Genomic DNA, 22165 nt, shown 5'->3' with positions numbered 1-22165 from the left:
TGGTGCCTGACAGAATGGCTCCCCGACAACAGATGACACTATGGAAAACAGCACAGAAGTCCCTGAAAGCACTGCACCAACAACTACCACGTGACCCAGCAACTCCACTACGTGCCCACCGAGGGGGTGAGGGTGACACATACACACACGTGTATGTGTATCCACACCTATCCCTATGTAGCCATAGTTAGGGACATACCGATAGCACTCTCTGTGTGCATACGTCTCTACCTAGTCACACACAGGCGCACGCACGTTTATGACTCAACCCTACCAGGGAATGAGGTCTTGCCATCCGCGGAAACATGGAGAGACCCAGAGGGCATTGCACTACACAAGATACCTCAGGTCGCGAGACTATCATGTCTGTGAAGAACGTGCACAGCAATACACACACATGAACACAAAGAAGGAACCGCAAACAGGTTCATCGACACCTAAAAGGAACAAATGGGGGGTGGCCAGAGGAGGGAGGGAGGGGGGAAGAGGGAGACGAGTGCAATAGGTGAGGGAGAGGAAGCGGTGCCCACTTCTAGTTATGAAATAAACAACGCACTCGCAGGATGTCATGTACAGCAGGCGGAATAGAGTCCATCCTACTGTCATGACATCGAATGGTGACAGACAGTAACGAGACTTATCACGGAGATCCCTGGGTCATGTGTAAACATAGCCACTCGCTAGGGTATACACCTGAAAACCAATATACTCTTGTCAGTCTGTTAGACTTCAATTTTAAAAGGGCGGGGGGAGGAGGGAGGGAGGGGGGAGGGGGGCAGAGAAAGGAGGAAGAGGAAGAGGAGGGTGGTGGGGGAGGAAGAGGAGGGGGAGGAGGAGGAGGAGGAGGAGGAGGAGGAGGAAAAAGATGGCTTGCCTTGAAGAAATCAACAAAAGGAAAGAGCGAGAGAGACAGAGACAGAGGCAGAGAGAGACGCGAGATCAAGACTGGACACTCAGGTGACTGCAAGAGTTAAGGGAGATTAAGACAAGAAACAAACTCCCAACAGTAGTTTGGTAAGTCCAAAATCAAGATTTGGATATCATGCTGGCATCAAGCACCAACCCTTCTAAATGGACACAAAGACACACAGGCCTCCCTCACTTGGGGCCAGGGGGGGGTGGGTCGTCAGGACCAGGAAATGACCATGCAAGCGGAAGCTGGAAAAGGCAACCTTGTTCATCCACGGCGGAAACATACCATGGTCCCACAGCATTCAAAACATTGTATCAAAACATGTACAAACGGCTCTTCCTCACTCCCAATGAAAACTGCAGAGAACGTCCAAAACAGCCAACGTATGATTTGCTTAGTAGATTGTCATGGAGAGCCTCGACCAGAAAGCATCGCTTTCGGTTTGTAACATCATAGGAACAGCAGTCTCAACAGCGCTTGCCTTCTTGGCACAGTATCATTTCTACGCCTGGATACACAGTCCTACTTTGGGGTGGGGGGGGTCGGGGTGAGGGAGCCCTGCCAGCAGTTCCTATTTTTCAAAGCAGACCTCTTCCCCCTCCCCCCAACCACCACCACCATTTTTCTTATTTTTTTTCTCTTTCCTCTGGTCTCAGGTTCTGCCCAATCCAGTCCACTGGCCTCCATCCCAGGCCACTGTGGGCTGTGTGTACAGATTTGCAAGATGAAGACAGTTCTCCCCAGAGAACCGGGCAGCCGCCCGGCTGAGATCTAAAAACCGATCTGCTCATGCAATTCCACTTTTTCTTTTTCTCTTTTAAATGGGCTTCTTTCTGTCAAGGAGAAGATTTCCAAATCAAAAGGAGACCGAAAGATTTCTAGGTTCCACAGCTTCAGGATTCCATGGATCGGGGGTGTCAAAAAGTCTGTGCAGGGCCTTCAGTAAAGGCCGTCTTTCTCAGCGCACACAAGTCAACCCGAGACCAAGGCAACCTGAGGGCAAAACCCCTCGCTTGATTTCATTTCTCCCATTAGGCCCCGAACATCAGAGCACGTGTGACAGAGAGAGAGAGAGAGAGAGAGAGAGAGAGAGAAACCCCACAAAAGAGAAACAAACGAAAACCCCAGCAAAGGTTCCATACATTGTTCGCCAGGATTGGAAGTGATGAGGTCGTTGCGGGGGAGGGGGAGAATATGCGGAGGGCACTTGGAAACCTCGCGGTTGCAGCCAGCAGGTGCTGACAGATACGTTTTTGAAAGCGGCTGGCGGCGCCCTTGAGCTTCCTACGGTTCTGACCATACCCGTTCTCAGGGAGGTGGCTGTGGAGCCCAGGATAGGCCACGCCAAAATGCACCTCCGTGGCACAGTGATCATTTGGCGTGACGGTGACCTCAAGCAGGCGGCCAACACAAGAGGGACCCTCGGGCTCTCCTTTGTGTCTCCCTGAAAGCGAGACATCCATCTCTCTCTCGGGTGAAAGGCGCACTCCCTGCATCCACACCTGGAGTTAGGAGGACGCTCCGATCCCCAAAGTAGGGAATTCATTGGGGCCGAGAAGCCTAGGGAGACAAACACTGTGACTTCTTTCAGGGACCCCCCCAAGCCCAAACTCTGTTTAGATTCTTCCTTCCCTCAGGGCACACCCGAAAGCTAAGTCTCTCGGTCTGATCCCTGTCTCACACATGTACTGTCCCTTGGTCTACACAGTCGAAAAGCTGCCCGCCTCAGCCACTTCTCAGGGCTAGAAGGTAAAACAACAACAACAACAACAACAACAACAACAACAAACGAACACGTGTTCCCGCTCCCGCTTCCTCTATCCGCCTGCCTTGAGTCCATGTTAGGATGAGTCCAGCCACGAGGACTCAAGAGGGGCAGAGGGGGAGATTTCCCCCTCCCCCAAACAGGAAGGCATCTGGAACTCTCTTCCCAGTGGCCACCCGGCTCAACTCTGGGTGCCTGAACCCTAGTTTGCCTCCTTTCGATTTTTAAATGCTCTTCCCTGGGTTAGAATCACAAGGAGAGATGCTCACGTGTGTATGTCTTCCAAGTTTTACGTGACATGGGGCAGCCCTCCTAAGAAAGCAAAGAAAGACTCAGAGAAGTGGCAACACCTACAATCTCTTCGGTTCTGCTGAGGAGAGGGAGGAAATCTGGGAAAGTAACTATACTATGGCCCGGGCTGGCGGGCGCCGGGGGTGGGGGTGGGGGGGGCGGGGGAGAGTTAAGGGAGCTAAAGGAGGATGAGATTTCTTAGAAACTCATTCTTAGGCACAGACACATTGGAGGGATGCGGGACCCCACCTCTTCTTTTCCCTTGTGTTGGGAAGATCATTTGGCTCCTGCCAGCTGGGGTTTCATTCCCCCACGAATCATCAGGCGAGTGCTCTGGAGAAAAGAGCGAGAGCACAGGTCAGGCGAACATGGAGAAGATGGCTGCCGGATGCCCGGGGCCACACGGATGTCTTCGGGGGCACAGGCACGTCCACGATCTGTGCACCATGTCTACGGCAGATTGGGTGTGTAGGTCATTTTGAACAGGCTCCCATCCACCTGCCCTCATTGGGGTCCTGTCTCCAGCTCCCCTGAGCGGTGCCGTCACGGCTAGGCGAAGACAGGGCTCCTCCAGGGGCGGGCCCGTGCCAGAGAAAGGGAGACGGCAGTGAAGTCATCGAGCTTTGGGTACTTCTACCAGAGTGACTCTCCTTCATCAAGTCCCCGGCAGGTGGAGGGACACGTCTTTCTGACACAGTGGGGCCAGGGGAGGCTTAGAAAAAGGCTTCTGACAACCGCACCATCAAGTATGAGCTCTCCGTTTCCTTGACGGAAGAGTCCCCCACTTTCCCAAGTGGTAGAGCTAGGAACAGGCCCTTCGGGTCCCATCTTACACGTGAGAATGACATGCTGACTTTACTCCTCTTCAAGGTGGAGTTTGTAAAAGGTCAGCCCTGGAGGAAGGACCCAGCTTGCCAGTCCTCTCATGCTATCATCCAAGCCAAGGAGAGCCGTGCCAGAGCTCCACGGAAGGAATACGGCGATCGGCTGCCTTTGGAGAAGATGGCTCTGTGAGCAGCAGCATGGAAACCAACCGAGAAGCAGGGGCCACTCTAGAGGCCAGCAGGGTCCTTAGGGGCCCAGCCAGGCCAGGCCAGGCCAGGATGGAGAGAGGGGATGGAGCCGGACCTTTGAGGCCCTAGCCTCCACAGCACCTGGGATTCTGCTGGGATTCTTGAGAAACTCACTCCACATTCTAGAAGGGCCTGCGTGTAACAAAGATACGAAGCCATACTTTCCTTAAAGAGCACCTGCCCTCAGGAAGTGGCACTCAGCACGCTCGCTGGTGATGGGCCAGACACACCCATAGACACTCAGGTTCCAGGGAAAAGCTTTGCTCAGCTCTTTCTCCCCTTCTGTCCTCAAAACACAAAGCCATCGCTTCCGGATACCAGGGAAGCTCTCAGGTAGGTTGTGCTGGGGCGGGCGCCAACTAGAACTGTGAAGAGGGGAGATCGGAGCCGCAGAAGCTCTGGGGCCCCGAGGAAAGACGCCGCCGATCCACCTCTCGCACCTTCCTCTCAGCGGGAGGGCCAGGGACTCTCCCTCCGCACAGGATCCTGGCCACACACGAGGGAGGGCCCACACCCACTTTCCTGCTCCTCTTTGCTTGGGGTGGGTTCAGAGACACTGGACTCGGCTCATCCCTCTCCACAGCGGCTCGTCCCTCTCCACAGCCGTGCACGGCAGGCAGCAGAGCAGAAGAACAAGAGCCGGCATCGTCCACCGTTCCCAGAGCTGCTCCATTCCCATCCACGCGCATCCGGATGGGGCGCACAGACAGGGCGCTCGTCCTGAGGTCACCGTGTCGCTCCAGGTGCGGATTCCCGAGATGGTGACATCTCGGTCGAGGAGACCGTCCCCTGTGAGACCACAGGCTTGGCAGTATTGGCGAGAGCATGCTTCGTGGGCCATCTGCAATTCCATGTCACCGGAAACATACCGTGTCAAACTTGTGCTCGGCCTCCAAGTCAAAGGGCTGCCTGAGGACTTTGACCGACAATTCCAGTTGCTCCTGGCCTAAGAGACACAACTTCTCCCAAGGAAACAAACCGTAACACAATGGAAAGTCTGACCTACCTCAAGACGCGTGTTTGACGTGGCACGGCCATGTCCGGAGGCTCATGTGACTTCCATGCGGGGCAGCCTGGGAACCGCCTTTCTGAGTCTCCCCCTCCCCGTGCGACCCCAGGGTAGGGCTGGTGCAAAGAGAACGCTGGATGGGATGTAGGCATTGGAAGTGAAGCCACAGCCAAGGCTCTCTGCAGGCTGTCGCCATCCCACATGGTGACAGGTGGGCACAGAGGTGCAGGGTGGAAGGCTGTCCATCCCCACACACACACACACACACACACACCCGCCGCACTGCGTCTGGCTAGTGTTCCCAGCTGGTGCCCCCTGGACGACAGTGACCCAGGCCACTCCTGGCTGCCTGGCCGCAGATCCACCGAGGGACAGCTGTGCCTTCCCCCGAGTCTCTCCATGTCTCCCCTGTGGCCCCGCACATCGGTGGCTACCTTTCCCTGCGGGCGCTGACAGCTCCATCGGCACTGCCACCTCCGCCACTGCCACCGGGCACTCAGAGGACTGAGAGCCACAGCCTTCCCTCCCCTCCCCTCCCCTCCTCCGCAGCCCAGCCCAGCCCTGCCCTGCCCAGCTGCTCCCAGGCCTCTGGAAGGTCCAGTTCCTAGAACGAGGTCTTCATTCCTGTGACTCCCACGGTGTCTCTGTTTCCATGACACAGACCGGCTATGTTGTCCCGACAGTAGGACACACACAGAAACCCTGTGTGAAAATCATGAGGCTGACAGCATCATTAGTCATCTGAGACAGAAAATCAATAAAGATATCGTATTAAATACACATAATTATAGGTAGGGGTGTGTGTTTGTGTGTGTGTGTGTGTGTGTGTGTCTGTCTGTCTGTTTGTCTGTCTGTCTGTATCTCACTGCAGTATTCACACAAGCATTGCCAGCCAAGCAGAACCTCAGGTCTCTGTGATAATTGTCCCTGGGGATGTTCTGCCGACTGTCACGCAGAGACCGTCGTTGTACGGAGACACAGGTAAAGACGTGTGTTTGTCAAGACAGGAGAACACAGAAAACACATCCTGTTTCACAGGGATGAACTAGTGTCATGATGCCAACCTGGGGACATGGGCTCCCGTTCATGCTCCTGTCCAGGCCCTGCAAGCATTAGGGGACCATCGCTTCTGTCCTTGTATGGGCCGCTCACTGCACTGAGTTCTTAGTCACCTCACGTAGCCCTCACCGCAAATCCACACCTTGAACGTGGTTCTCCTTCCTCATCGCCACCGCCACCACGTTCCTCCTGGTCTCTTTAAACGCGCACGCATCCCTGGTGGGTGGGGTAAGGAGCCAGCTCCCCCCACCCCACCCCACTCCGGTGCCTGCCTGCCTGCCTGCCTGCCTGCCTGCGTGCATGCGTGCGTGGAGTAGAAGCAGGGAATGTTCTGTCGTTCCCCCTTCCCAACCCGCGAACGAAGGAAACCTTCGTGTATCTTTCTATACTTTATGTGCTGTCGCCTACATGTGTTCCCCCATTTTTCTTTATCCACAAGAGCTCCCTGCAGTCCCCGCTCTCTGTATGAACGGCATTCACACACATCCAAAGTGAATTTATTTCAGCTTCTATCGGGTGGCATATCCAGATAGATCCTTTAGGTCAGGAAGCACAGAAACACAGCCAAGTCGAGTGAGTGCTGAACCAGAGTCATTTAGGAATCCTATGAGGTGACCAGTGTGGAAGGAGCATGTGTTCCAAGGCACTTCTTTTGATGTCTTAGGTTTACCTAGCCAGCAATGCAGATCCCATGAAAGTGGCCAGAGATCTTTTCTCCATAGGCTCTCCTGTTACGGAATGCAAGTGTGTTCCCGCACCCACGGACGACACACAGTGAGGCCAAACAAGGGGACACGTCAGAGTTTGGGGCAGGGGAAGGTTTCTAGCATGGCCGAGCAAGGGGAGGGTGGGAATCTTTCTTTTCCAGAAAAGTTAGAACTTCTCTCAAGTTGCATGGGCCCAGAAAATGCTTTCTCCTCTTCGATCATCAGTCAAGGAAAGGTAGCACCTGGTTTTTCACGAGGAGATTTTCTTCCTAATTCCAGTTATCTTATAAAATAAAGAAGAAAAATTCTGTTAATGTTTCACATAAGCGTCCAGGACTATTTCACTTCCATGATTTGAAGAAATGTTATTTTCTCTCTGACTGACACTGTCCTTGAAGGACCAAGCTAAACTTCTAAGGAGCCAAATTCCAAATCATTTTGAGACTAGGAAATACAAAGTGTAGTGTCATAGATTGATTGATCGATCCATTGATTTCATCAGACAGCAGTCGTCACTTCTAAGATTATTCGAACACCACTAACTCTTGTGTAACAAAGTTGAGATGTCTGCGCTCGAGGACGCGCGCACGCGTGTGTGTGTGTGTGTGACTCATAAGGGGATGTTTTCCATAGCTGTGCACTATGGCACTGCAGGATCTCTGGTTGCTGAGTACTCAGAGGTGCAAGCCCCGATACAGAGCTTGGACTGTGAAGTTATGCATGGGTTCTCAATGGTGTGTGTGGGGTCGGCCCCCCTAATCCCCCATGTTGGTTGTTCAACGGTCAACTCTAATATATAGATCAGAGAGGATATCATCCATGTGCTTCATATGAATAACTTTCCCAAATAATCTTTATCTTTTTCAAAGGAAGGCATCCTGTAATCCATTTCATAAGATGCTATTGGGAACCTACTCCCCCAGCATGTGAATTATCCCTACAGAGCGCAAGATCCCTGAGAAGGAGGAGCCCTGCACGCTGAGACACCAGGAAAGTAGGCTTTTGGATGATATTGTCTGCTTCTCATGGGATGACGGTGTCTACTGATCCTATTCAAGTGTGTAAAATGAGAGCCCCCTGGCAAGGATCAGCAGAAGGTCTTTGCTGCTGGGCCCTGGGCTCTTCCTTAAAGTGGGGAGGCCAAGAGCCTCAAGAAGGAAGAAAGGAAGGAAGGAAGGAAGGTGGGAGGGAGGGAGGGAGGGAGGGGAGGGTTTGCCCAGTGCCATCAGGCCCGTGTGTCACCCTAAAGAGAAGGGCAGCCATTGCCACTGCTGGAATCATGTCCCCATTTCCTGGGCAGGACATTCAAGAAGGCCTCCTCCTGTGTGTTTCGTGCATCACCTCGACGGTGCCCCCAGGAATAGTCACCGGAGGAAACTGTGCAGCTGAGCCAACCTGCCTGGGAACACGGCCTCCTTCCTTTAAGAAGTGGAAAACTCGCCCAGTGCTCTCTCTGTTGTTGTTTTTCCGGTCCTTATCCTTGTCCTTGTCGTCGGCGTCATCGTCGTTACTGTTGTTAACAAGTGAAAGATAGTGAGTCAGAAAGAGAAAAACAAATATTGTATATTCACACATATATGTGGACTGCAGAAAAATGGTACACATCAACTGGTGTGCAAGGCAGAAATAGAGACACAGATGTAGAGCACAAACATATGGACACCAAGTGGGGAAAGTGGGGAGGGTTGGGGGGGAATGAATTGGAAGATTGGGGTACCAAATTGTACACTCTAAATATATACAGTTTATTGTAAAACATAAAAAGAAAATAAGTTAAAAAAAGAAAAAGTGAATGATGCCTCCGTCTAGAGGAATACTTGGCAGTTATTATGTTCAGGACCATTTCTTTTTCGGCCATTGATGGAAAACTCCTTGGATCCTGTTAGCATTTATGGATTCAAGGAGTGCAGTTCTTCATAGGTTCTGTCACGTCGTTAGGAGGGGAATCCTCATCAAGTTGCTTCAACGAGGACTACGTGTCCTTCAGATGCGGAGATGGAAACGAATGGTGCACTGCGGGGCGGTGGGGGGGCGGGGGCGCGATGATAGGCACCCAGGACTCCTTCCCCCAGGCCTCCTTTTGTTCCCTCACTGCTTCCTGGAGAAGGGACACCACACCCCACCCCCACACACACACCCTCTAGGTGTGCTATTTGCTGTCCATAATTTCACGTGCCCTTTGGGCATGGCTGATAGAGACGGACATGAAGCAGCAGGACGGCAAGCTGGCACCTGGGCCTAGGGAAGTTTCACAAGTGAAATATCAGAACTGGAGCTGGGACAGACATGCCTCCCCTTCCCGGGGCCGGGGATGGGGGGGTGGGGTGCAGAAGCTGGGCTGGGGGAGCTGGAGACGAGGGGCACAGAGAGAGGCGGGGAAGGGAGGCCCCTCGTGGGCCTGGGAGAGACGGGGATCGGGGGCGGGGCGGTGGGGGGCAGGGGGCCACTGCTGACCAGCCTCGGTTCGGGTTCCCTGTCCCCCATCCTGCTGAGAACTTGCCTTTGCTTCCTGCCCTCAGGTGTGCGAGAGGAGCATGTTTCTTTTCAATAAAGACCAATACATTATGTCACACTGTGTTTGGTTTTGCTTGTTCATGTTCCAGACGAGGCCAAAGAACTCTCCCAGGGGAGGTGTGGGTACAAAGGATCTGACAGGATGGGAGGGTGCGGGTCCGTGCATGGGCCAAGAAATCCAGAAAATCTGTCGTAGCTGAGACTCAGGCCTTTTTCAGAAATAGGCCAAGAGAGTTCAGCTTTGACCATTCCCTGCCAAGTAGTCATCACAGGTGCTTCCTGGAAGGGATTGAGTTGCAGAAACCAGCGTGGCCCGCAGCCCTCAGGTCTCAGCCCGGCAGGCAGGCAGGCAGGCAGGCAGCGGCTACTGTCTGTTGGTCCCGCCCCACCCCGCCCCCGCCCCCGCCCCCGCCTGCTTCTCCACCGCTCGCTCCTTCCCAAGTCGCCAGGGGCCGATTATAAACCAGTGGAGGGGGGGGAGCGTGTGGGGGGCGGTGTCAGTGAAGAAGATTTGTAGATGTTAGGGTGGAAGCAACTTTAGCAGTTTGAAATGGCTGTGATGATGGGTGTTTGGTTCGACTTTCAGAGTGGCTCTCACAGAAACAGGCACCAGGATGGTTTCCATAGGAGCTGTGGTGGCCATGTCTCTAAAGTTTTCACCAAGTCCTCCAGCTTCGGTCTGTAGGGCTTCAGGCAAAGGGCCGTTTTCGTTGTCAGTGATGCCAAGTCAAAAGGGTGGGCTGGGCGAAAGTGGGAAACATTCATGGAGAGAGTTGTAGCCCGATATTGGGGGCAACTTGAAAGACTTCAGGATCCAGTCCGGTTTTCAGGTTAAAAGCAGCACCCTAAGGAAAATGAATAGCACCAGAATCTCATATCCACAAGTGTGTATTCCCGTTTTATGGAAACGTAACGTGGGCCTCTAAGGAACGCATGCAAGTGACTCTCTTGCCAAAGAAATAAGGAGCCTCACGGAGAGTTTCTGAATTCTGGACGGAGCAGGTAGGGAGAAAAAGAGAAGTGATTCCATTTTGCTGACAAGGGTACAAGTCACCAAATGGATGTCCAACTTTTAAAATAAATTGGGTTTTGTTTGTTTTCATTTTCCCTTGTAGCTGGCAAAGAAAAGATTTCACAATCCGTCCTGTTCTCTCTCTCTCTCTCTCTCACTCAGGTTAGGAGATTCTTTTCTGTTTGAAATAATTGAAGCATTTATAATGTCGTGCAGTTTCAGGTGTACAGCACAGTGATTTAGATAGAAAGATAGGTAGATAGATAGATGATAGATAGATAGATAGATAGATAGATAGATAGATAGATAGATATAGATAGATTCTGTTTCAGATTTTTTTTCTCTTATAGGTTATTACAAAGTATTGAGTATAGTTTCCTGTGCCAAGTCGTAAGAGCTTGTTGATTATCCACTTTATGTATAGGAATGTGTATATGTTCATCCCAAGCTCCTAAGGTATCCGCACCCTGCCCCCCACCCCGGCTTCCCCAATCAGTCCTATTGTAGACAAGTAGTCATACACACACTATCATCCTAGCCCTCAGTTCATTCAGCCCCACATAGGTCACTCTTTCTTCTCGGAGTCCAGTTTTCCCATCGGCCGTGTCAATCTTGCCTGATGATTGAGTGTGACTGGAAAAGTGATGGTCCCAAGAAGTTTGCAAGAGCTTTTGTGAAGGCTCATAGGACTTGCCCAGCGAAGTGGGTGCCTTGGTCACTGCAGGCTGTGGAAGGTATACCCAAAGTGGCAAACACAATTTTTTTTTAACCGTCTCTATGCCATGGTGAGGACAGAAGGCTTGCAGCAAGGGGAGGCTTCAACCCACATGGAAACCATACTCACCGTCACAGGAACGTTTGGAGGACCCATACTACGTGGCAGTGGAGTGAAGTCCAGTGGCCGGGGTTCAGGGGTTCCTGAGAGAGGAGGTCTGACGCCTCTGGGGACAAAGAGAATTGTTCTCTCCCAGGGTTACAAGCATGACAGGTCAGCCATTGCAGGTAACCTGTAGAAATCTTCCCACCAGCATCTATTTACAATTGGAGCCATTCTAAATGCACCAAGGTGGGTGGCGGAATGTGGAGGGAGGCGGGGAGAAGGGGGGGAGGTTCCCCGGGAAGCCTGAGACATGGAGACCCAGTGGCCGGCCGGGCTGCTGCCCCTCTCTGGGGTCTGCTGTCCCTCTCTGGGGTCTGCTGTAGCCCTGACCCTCTGTTGAATGGACAGAATGGGCGTGTCATGCCCCACTCATCACCTCCCCTTCGGGCCCACAGAGGCGCTTCCGTGAGCTGCCTACACCCCCCTCCAGTCGGCTGGAGGGGAGGGAGTCTGCGGTATGGGTAAGCAAACGGCCCACGGGAGCGTTCGCGGCCAGGGCCGGGGCACGACCTCGGTAGGCTTGCTGCCCTCGGGCTCGCCCCTCGGGCCCTCGAGGGGGAGCACGCCCAAGATGCGTGACACAGCCCCCTCTCTCACAGGCCCCGGCCCCCACGATCGCTCCCACGCCCGCGCGCAGCCCCCCACGTAGCGGGGGCCACACGGGGCGTGCGCTCGGCCAAGCTCAGCACCCCGTGGCACGCCGCAGAGGACCAGCACAACGAGGCGGCCCCTGACCCCACCGCCGGGGGGGGAACAGGCGGGCGCACCTCCCTTACCGTCTCGAACCCCCCCAAGAGAGAGCCGCTCACGGCACATGCCACGGTGGCAGAGACCCGAGGGACACGCTGGGAAAGGGGAACAACACCACCGCTCGGCCTCGGGCACCTGAGGGACGACCTGGAGCGCTCCAGGAGCACCACGGAGGGCCAGGCGAGGCACGCTCGCACACCGACGGGGGCGCGCAGCGTGGCGGCGGGGCGGTCCTCCCCGCCGCGGGGAGGGCCGCTCGCGAGGCGTACGCCAAGGAGGCAAAGCGAGAGCGTCTGCTGCGTCCGAGGACCCCGGTCCCCGCGCCCACGCTGGGAGGTGGGGGCGGGAGACCACGGGTTCAGGGCCGGAGGCCGCACCCCTGCCTTCCGCACACCCCGGCAGGTGGGGCGGAAGAGAGGCGAGGAGCCCGCGGACAGAACGAGAAGAGCGGTCCCGTCCCCCAGGAACGTCCGTCCCTCTTCTGGCATGGCTTAGGCCCAGCCCGGCGGAGCGTGGCACCACCACATCAATCGGTTGACCCACCCAGCCTAAAGCCAAAGCGGGAGAGGCCCGCAGGGGAGGCACGGCGAGGACCCGTCACACTGAGGCCCGCTTCCGCCTCGCCAGCGCCCCTTCCTCTCGGGCAAGAGCAGCCAACCACCCCAGGACGAGAACGCCTGACACGGGGCACAGAGCCTGTGGGGTGGGGTCGTGCCGGCCACTCACCACCGGGTGCCTGCAGCGGGGGCAGCGCACAGGGTCGAGCACCCAACGCCACCTGGCCCCGCCGCCCTCGGGCTCAGCCAGCGGCCGGAGGCGGCACCGCGGGTCAGAGCAGCCGGACGCGCACGCAAGAGCCGGCACGCAGGCCCAAGCGGGCAGCTCAAGTGGCAAGGACCGAGCCGGGTATCAGACAGCCACCCCCAGCCCGGAGTCCTGCCCGCGTCCGGAGCCCCAGCGTCTATCGGCGACAGACGCAGAAGAACACCGTGTCAGCACCTATCTGGTGGCAAAAAGGCCCCATTTCCGGCGAAAAAAATCATCGCGCCCGACAGCGGGGCCCACCCACGAGGTTCACGGGGGCCCCCGGAACCTCAGTCCGGCCACCTGCCCCCAACACTTCCCCATCCACACTTGCCCCGGAGCGCCCGAGGCCACCTGGTCGACCCGGGGATGGAGGGGTGGCAGAGTGGGCCGGGGACACGGGGGAGAGGGAGCGGGCTGGGGACGCCCTCCCCGGTCCCCCCACGCGGGCAGGGACCGGTCCATCCGAGTCTCCGGGCCAGGACTTGGTTCCAAGAAAGAAACTCAGCACCCCTCCAAGCCGCCTCCGATGAGCGGGCCCCATGAGGGACCACGCCCGGGCCCGGGAGCCCCTCCCCGGGCCACCCAGTAGGGCTCGCGCCAGTCCCCACCTCCCGGCCCGGACTCGGGGTGGAGGGCGGAGGGGGGAGACAAAGTCGCGTCCGACGACCGGGACCCACGCGGGCACGCTGACAGGCCGGGTGCACCCTCGCCGGCCACCTGCGCGAGCAGGGGCCGGTCCGTCCACGTCTCCGGACCCATCGGGACTTGAACCCATTTCTCCAGGGAGACGCCCGGAGCCCACGGGGCAACGCACCCAGGCCCGGGCCAGCCTCTCCGGGTCACTGCTGGCGGCCCAGGCCGGTCCTCACCTCTGGAGTCCGGCTCGGAAAACCATCGGTCCGAAAGAATCTGACGACTGGGACGCACGCGCGTCCACCACCGAGCCCGTGGCTGCCTCCACCGGCCTCAACGCTCGGCCCGAGCCGGTCCCCACCTCCGGAGCGGGACGCGGGGGCACCGGGAAGGGAGGTGGGGGGGGTCGGGGAACGAACGCTCCCAAGGGCGGCCCAGGAGAAGGCCGGGCCACCAAGTCCCAGGCGCTCCGGGCACGGCAGACCCTCTCCTCTCCCACCGCGGCGGCACGACCCGACATGGGTTCCCGCAGCCGGAGGGGCACGGGCGCATGCTGGTCGACCCGGCCAGGTGGCCCCTCCGCCCCGGCTCGGGAGCGCGGCGGCAGTCACAGCCCCATAGATCTGCAGGCCCAATCTCAGGCGACAGCAGGAGGTGCCTACACCTCGGCGCCACCGGGGCTGCCAGCACCAGCGTGGCTCGCCTCCCGGAACTCTGCTTCGGGCCTGGCGGCTGAGTCACAGCCCTCGACAAGGTCGCAGGAGCTCCGGAGGGAAGGGACAATATAAAAGCGGCCGCCAGGAGGCGCCCGACAACCGGCTCGAACGTCCCCGGGCCGGATCCCGGTCGCCGGCCGGCCACCGAGGACGCCGGAGCGCCGGGCCGCCCAAACGCCCGAACTCCTCCCGGAGCGGGGCGGGCGTCCCCCGCGGACCCAAGGGGTCCGCCTCGGAGCTAGCTCCCTGCCCGACACGACACGACACGACACGGCGCGTCCTGATCCCCGGCAGCACACGGGGGCGGGGGTAGCTGGCAAGATGCCGCCGGGAGGCTGCCTGGAAGGGGACGCGATTCCAGGCCATGGGGGGGGCGCGGGGAATTCCACGGAGACGCCCACAGTGCCACAAGCGAGATCCCCAGCTCCCCGGAGGGTGAGAGGGAGGGAGGGAGGGAGGGAAGGCGGGGACCAGCGAAACGAAACCAGGCAAGCGCTCCGAGAACGACGCAGGAATTCATCCCTTCTGGCACGGAGAAGGGCTTTGGAAAGCTGACACGCAGAGCCCGGAAGCTAGAAACGAAAGTAAACATACACTCTGGCCCCACACAAATGGAAACAAACATCTATTTCCGCACAGACCGCGACAAAGTCCAAAGAGAACACATGGGTGTGTGGGTGGGGAACACGCCCTTGAGGTCAGAACGTGGATTTCAAAACGGACTGACCACAGTCACCGGCGGGCGGGGGCAGGGGCGGGGGCGGGGGGGCGGGGAGCAGCGTGTCAACAGCCATCCACTAAAGAAACCGCGTTCCAGGACATCTACACAATGCAACGTGGTGAGTGTGCGTGCGTGCGTGCGTGCGTGCGTGCGCGCGCGCGTGCGTGTGAGAGAGAGATTTACAGCAAAGGTTCACAGTGACCTGTCGTCCCACCAAAATCAAACCAAGCCAAACTACCAAAAAGTCAAAGTCAAGCTCTGGGACTGCTGTGGCCCTTCAAGGAGTACGTAAAGGCACACACATATGTAGGTGTATGCACACGTGTACACATACAGACACACACACGTGTACACGTACACACACACACGCATCTGAAAACCTCAAGCATGTCCCATAAGAGGTTCCTGTCCAAAACAGAGCAAGGCCTCATGCAACGCAGCCCCCCAGAACAAGCAACCCGATGGGGAAAGCGGGCAGGAGGCCTGAACAGAGCAGACCAAGACCAGGCATTTTCATCCACAAGGAAACAAAGCCAGAAAAAACCAACAGAAAACAATGCCCACAAAGGAAACAAAGCAACAAGGACGACGACCCCCACCACTCCAACAGCAACCGCAACACAGTTTTCCACTGTCAACAAAGCAACCAACAGTACCTTTCTTGGGGGGTGGGGGCGGGGACAAAACCAAAAGCCAAAGGAAACCTTTCCCTGAAATACAAGAAACAACTGGGGCTGCCTAGCTGGCGCACTGCTTAAGAATCCGCCCGCCACTGCAGGGGACACGGGTTCGATCCCTGCTCCAGGAAGGTCCCACATGCCGCAGAGCAACGAAGCCCGTGAGCCACAACGACTGAGCCCATGTGCCGCAACTCCTGAAGCCCCCGTGCCTGGAGCCCGTGCTCCGCACCAAGAGAAGCCACTGGCAATGAGGAGCCTGCACACCACAACGAAGGGGAGCCCCCACTCACCGCAATGGAAAGAAAGCCCGCGCACAGCAAAAAAAGACCCAACGCAGCCCATCAAATACAGAACAATTTTTTTTTTTAAATGGAGGGTATGATAAAAAGCGCTGGCATTTCTCTGCACAAGCATACACGGCCAGGCCCAGGATCTGGAATCACGACAGCAAGTTCCAAACGGCAGAGGAAAGTGGCTCCTGACGGGACACCTATTTTTCACGCTGAGAGAGACCACCACCATGTCATGCTGGAGGACTCAGAGATATCACCTGGTGCCTGACAGAATGGCTCCCCGACAACAGATGACACTACGGAAAACAGCACAGAAGTCCCTGAAAGCACTGCACCAACAACTACCACGTGACCCAGCAACTCCACTACGTGCCCACCGAGGGGGTGAGGGTGACACATACACACACGTGTATGTGTATCCACACCTATCCCTATGTAGCCATAGTTAGGGACATACCGATAGCACTCTCTGTGTGCATACGTCTCTACCTAGTCACACACAGGCGCACGCACGTTTATGACTCAACCCTACCAGGGAATGAGGTCTTGCCATCCGCGGAAACATGGAGAGACCCAGAGGGCATTGCACTACACAAGATACCTCAGGTCGCGAGACTATCATGTCTGTGAAGAACGTGCACAGCAATACACACACATGAACACAAAGAAGGAACCGCAAACAGGTTCATCGACACCTAAAAGGAACAAATGGGGGGTGGCCAGAGGAGGGAGGGAGGGGGGAAGAGGGAGACGAGTGCAATAGGTGAGGGAGAGGAAGCGGTGCCCACTTCTAGTTATGAAATAAACAACGCACTCGCAGGATGTCATGTACAGCAGGCGGAATAGAGTCCATCCTACTGTCATGACATCGAATGGTGACAGACAGTAACGAGACTTATCACGGAGATCCCTGGGTCATGTGTAAACATAGCCACTCGCTAGGGTATACACCTGAAAACCAATATACTCTTGTCAGTCTGTTAGACTTCAATTTTAAAAGGGCGGGGGGAGGAGGGAGGGAGGGGGGAGGGGGGCAGAGAAAGGAGGAAGAGGAAGAGGAGGGTGGTGGGGGAGGAGGAGGAGGGGGAGGAGGAGGAGGAGGAGGAGGAGGAGGAGGAAAAAGATGGCTTGCCTTGAAGAAATCAAGAAAAGGAAAGAGCGAGAGAGACAGAGACAGAGGCAGAGAGAGACGCGAGATCAAGACTGGACACTCAGGTGACTGCAAGAGTTAAGGGAGATTAAGACAAGAAACAAACTCCCAACAGTAGTTTGGTAAGTCCAAAATCAAGATTTGGATATCATGCTGGCATCAAGCACCAACCCTTCTAAATGGACACAAAGACACACAGGCCTCCCTCACTTGGGGCCGGGGGGGGTGGGTCGTCAGGACCAGGAAATGACCATGCAAGCGGAAGCTGGAAAAGGCAACCTTGTTCATCCACGGCGGAAACATACCATGGTCCCACAGCATTCAAAACATTGTATCAAAACATGTACAAACGGCTCTTCCTCACTCCCAATGAAAACTGCAGAGAACGTCCAAAACAGCCAACGTATGATTTGCTTAGTAGATTGTCATGGAGAGCCTCGACCAGAAAGCATCGCTTTCGGTTTGTAACATCATAGGAACAGCAGTCTCAACAGCGCTTGCCTTCTTGGCACAGTATCATTTCTACGCCTGGATACACAGTCCTACTTTGGGGTGGGGGGGGTGGGGGTGAGGGAGCCCTGCCAGCAGTTCCTATTTTTCAAAGCAGACCTCTTCCCCCTCCCCCCAACCACCACCACCATTTTTCTTATTTTTTTTCTCTTTCCTCTGGTCTCAGGTTCTGCCCAATCCAGTCCACTGGCCTCCATCCCAGGCCACTGTGGGCTGTGTGTACAGATTTGCAAGATGAAGACAGTTCTCCCCAGAGAACCGGGCAGCCGCCCGGCTGAGATCTAAAAACCGATCTGCTCATGCAGTTCCACTTTTTCTTTTTCTCTTTTAAATGGGCTTCTTTCTGTCAAGGAGAAGATTTCCAAATCAAAAGGAGACTGAAAGATTTCTAGGTTCCACAGCTTCAGGATTCCATGGATCGGGGGTGTCAAAAAGTCTGTGCAGGGCCTTCAGTAAAGGCCGTCTTTCTCAGCGCACACAAGTCAACCCGAGACCAAGGCAACCTGAGGGCAAAACCCCTCGCTTGATTTCATTTCTCCCATTAGGCCCCGAACATCAGAGTGCGTGTGACAGAGAGAGAGAGAGAGAGAGAGAGAGAGAGAGAGAGAGAGAAACCCCACAAAAGAGAAACAAACGAAAACCCCAGCAAAGGTTCCATACATTGTTCGCCAGGATTGGAAGTGATGAGGTCGTTGCGGGGGAGGGGGAGAATATGCGGAGGGCACTTGGAAACCTCGCGGTTGCAGCCAGCAGGTGCTGACAGATACGTTTTTGAAAGCGGCTGGCGGCGCCCTTGAGCTTCCTACGGTTCTGACCATACCCGTTCTCAGGGAGGTGGCTGTGGAGCCCAGGATAGGCCACGCCAAAATGCACCTCCGTGGCACAGTGATCATTTGGCGTGACGGTGACCTCAAGCAGGCGGCCAACACAAGAGGGACCCTCGGGCTCTCCTTTGTGTCTCCCTGAAAGCGAGACATCCATCTCTCTCTCGGGTGAAAGGCGCACTCCCTGCATCCGCACCTGGAGTTAGGAGGACGCTCCGATCCCCAAAGTAGGGAATTCATTGGGGCCGAGAAGCCTAGGGAGACAAACACTGTGACTTCTTTCAGGGACCCCCCCCAAGCCCAAACTCTGTTTAGATTCTTCCTTCCCTCAGGGCACACCCGAAAGCTAAGTCTCTCGGTCTGATCCCTGTCTCACACATGTACTGTCCCTTGGTCTACACAGTCGAAAAGCTGCCCGCCTCAGCCACTTCTCAGGGCTAGAAGGTAAAACAACAACAACAACAACAACAACAACAACAACAACAACAACAACAAACGAACACGTGTTCCCGCTCCCGCTTCCTCTATCCGCCTGCCTTGAGTCCATGTTAGGATGAGTCCAGCCACGAGGACTCAAGAGGGGCAGAGGGGGAGATTTCCCCCTCCCCCAAACAGGAAGGCGTCTGGAACTCTCTTCCCAGTGGCCACCCGGCTCAACTCTGGGTGCCTGAACCCTAGTTTGCCTCCTTTCGATTTTTAAATGCTCTTCCCTGGGTTAGAATCACAAGGAGAGATGCTCACGCGTGTATGTCTTCCAAGTTTTACGTGACATGGGGCAGCCCTCCTAAGAAAGCAAAGAAAGACTCAGAGAAGTGGCAACACCTACAATCTCTTCAGTTCTGCTGAGGAGAGGGAGGAAATCTGGGAAAGTAACTATACTATGGCCCGGGCTGGCGGGCGCCGGGGGTGGGGGTGGGGGGGGCGGGGGAGAGTTAAGGGAGCTAAAGGAGGATGAGATTTCTTAGAAACTCATTCTTAGGCACAGACACATTGGAGGGATGCGGGACCCCACCTCTTCTTTTCCCTTGTGTTGGGAAGATCATTTGGCTCCTGCCAGCTGGGGTTTCATTCCCCCACAAATCATCAGGCGAGTGCTCTGGAGAAAAGAGCGAGAGCACAGGTCAGGCGAACATGGAGAAGATGGCTGCCGGATGCCCGGGGCCACACGGATGTCTTCGGGGGCACAGGCACGTCCACGATCTGTGGACCATGTCTACGGCAGATTGGGTGTGTAGGTCATTTTGAACAGGCTCCCATCCACCTGCCCTCATTGGGGTCCTGTCTCCAGCTCCCCTGAGTGGTGCCGTCACGGCTAGGCGAAGACAGGGCTCCTCCAGGGGCGGGCCCGTGCCAGAGAAAGGGAGACGGCAGTGAAGTCATCGAGCTTCGGGTACTTCTACCAGAGTGACTCTCCTTCATCAAGTCCCCAGCAGGTGGAGGGACACGTCTTTCTGACACAGTGGGGCCAGGGGAGGCTTAGAAAAAGGCTTCTTTCAACCGCACCATCAAGTATGAGCTCTCCGTTTCCTTGACGGAAGAGTCCCCCACTTTCCCAAGTGGTAGAGCTAGGAACAGGCCCTTCGGGTCCCATCTTACACGTGAGAATGACATGCTGACTTTACTCCTCTTCAAGGCGGAGTTTGTAAAAGGTCAGCCCTGGAGGAAGGACCCAGCTTGTCAGTCCTCTCATGCTATCATCCAAGCCAAGGAGAGCCGTGCCAGAGCTCCACGGAAGGAATACGGCGATCGGCTGCCTTTGGAGAAGATAGCTCTGTGAGCAGCAGCATGGAAACCAACCGAGAAGCAGGGGCCACTCTAGAGGCCAGCAGGGTCCTTAGGGGCCCAGCCAGGCCAGGCCAGGCCAGGATGGAGAGAGGGGATGGAGCCGGACCTTTGAGGCCCTAGCCTCCACAGCACCTGGGATTCTGCTGGGATTCTTGAGAAACTCGCTCCACATTCTAGAAGGGCCTGCGTGTAACAAAGATACGAAGCCATACTTTCCTTAAAGAGCACCTGCCCTCAGGAAGTGGCACTCAGCACGCTCGCTGGTGATGGGCCAGACACACCCATAGACACTCAGGTTCCAGGGAAAAGCTTTGCTCAGCTCTTTCTCCCCTTCCGTCCTCAAAACACAAAGCCATCGCTTCCGGATACCAGGGAAGCTCTCAGGTAGGTTGTGCTGGGGCGGGCGCCAACTAGAACTGTGAAGAGGGGAGATCGGAGCCGCAGAAGCTCTGGGGCCCCGAGGAAAGACGCCGCCGATCCACCTCTCGCACCTTCCTCTCAGCGGGAGGGCCAGGGACTCTCCCTCCGCACAGGATCCTGGCCACACACGAGGGAGGGCCCACACCCACTTTCCTGCTCCTCTTTGCTTGGGGTGGGTTCAGAGACACTGGACTCGGCTCATCCCTCTCCACAGCGGCTCGTCCCTCTCCACAGCCGTGCACGGCAGGCAGCAGAGCAGAAGAACAAGAGCCGGCATCGTCCACCGTTCCCAGAGCTGCTCCATTCCCGTCCACGCGCATCCGGATGGGGCGCACAGACAGGGTGCTCGTCCTGAGGTCACCGTGTCGCTCCAGGTGCGGATTCCCGAGATGGTGACATCTCGGTCGAGGAGACCGTCCCCTGTGAGACCACAGGCTTGGCAGTATTGGCGAGAGCATGCTTCGTGGGCCATCTGCAATTCCATGTCACCGGAAACATACCGTGTCAAACTTGTGCTCGGCCTCCAAGTCAAAGGGCTGCCTGAGGACTTTGACCGACAATTCCAGTTGCTCCTGGCCTAAGAGACACAACTTCTCCCAAGGAAACAAACCGTAACACAATGGAAAGTCTGACCTACCTCAAGACGCGTGTTTGACGTGGCACGGCCATGTCTGGAGGCTCATGTGACTTCCATGCGGGGGCAGCCTGGGAACCGCCTTTCTGAGTCTCCCCCTCCCCGTGCGACCCCAGGGTAGGGCTGGTGCAAAGAGAACGCTGGATGGGATGTAGGCATTGGAAGTGAAGCCACAGCCAAGGCTCTCTGCAGGCTGTCGCCATCCCACATGGTGACAGGTGGGCACAGAGGTGCAGGGTGGAAGGCTGTCCATCCCCACACACACACACACACACACACCCGCCGCACTGCGTCTGGCTAGTGTTCCCAGCTGGTGCCCCCTGGACGACAGTGACCCAGGCCACTCCTGGCTGCCTGGCCACAGATCCACCGAGGGACAGCTGTGCCTTCCCCCGAGTCTCTCCATGTCTCCCCTGTGGCCCCGCACATCGGTGGCTACCTTTCCCTGCGGGCGCTGACAGCTCCATCGGCACTGCCACCTCCGCCACTGCCACCGGGCACTCAGAGGACTGAGAGCCACAGCCTTCCCTCCCCTCCCCTCCCCTCCCCTCCTCCGCAGCCCAGCCCAGCCCTGCCCTGCCCTGCCCAGCTGCTCCCAGGCCTCTGGAAGGTCCAGTTCCTAGAACGAGGTCTTCATTCCTGTGACTCCCACGGTGTCTCTGTTTCCATGACACAGACCGGCTATGTTGTCCCGACAGTAGGACACACACAGAAACCCTGTGTGAAAATCATGAGGCTGACAGCATCATTAGTCATCTGAGACAGAAAATCAATAAAGATATCGTATTAAATACACATAATTATAGGTAGGGGTGTGTGTTTGTGTGTGTGTGTGTGTGTGTGTCTGTCTGTCTGTCTGTCTGTCTGTCTGTATCTCACTGCAGCATTCACACAAGCATTGCCAGCCAAGCAGAACCTCAGGTCTCTGTGATAATTGTCCCTGGGGATGTTCTGCCGACTGTCACGCAGAGACCGTTGTTGTACGGAGACACAGGTAAAGACGTGTGTTTGTCAAGACA

The sequence above is a fragment of the Hippopotamus amphibius genome, chromosome 15 (assembly GCF_030028045.1).
Source record: "Hippopotamus amphibius kiboko isolate mHipAmp2 chromosome 15, mHipAmp2.hap2, whole genome shotgun sequence".
Classification (NCBI taxonomy): domain Eukaryota; kingdom Metazoa; phylum Chordata; class Mammalia; order Artiodactyla; family Hippopotamidae; genus Hippopotamus; species Hippopotamus amphibius.
The sequence above is the reverse complement of the archived record's forward strand: the minus strand, read 5'-3'. Positions refer to the sequence as shown.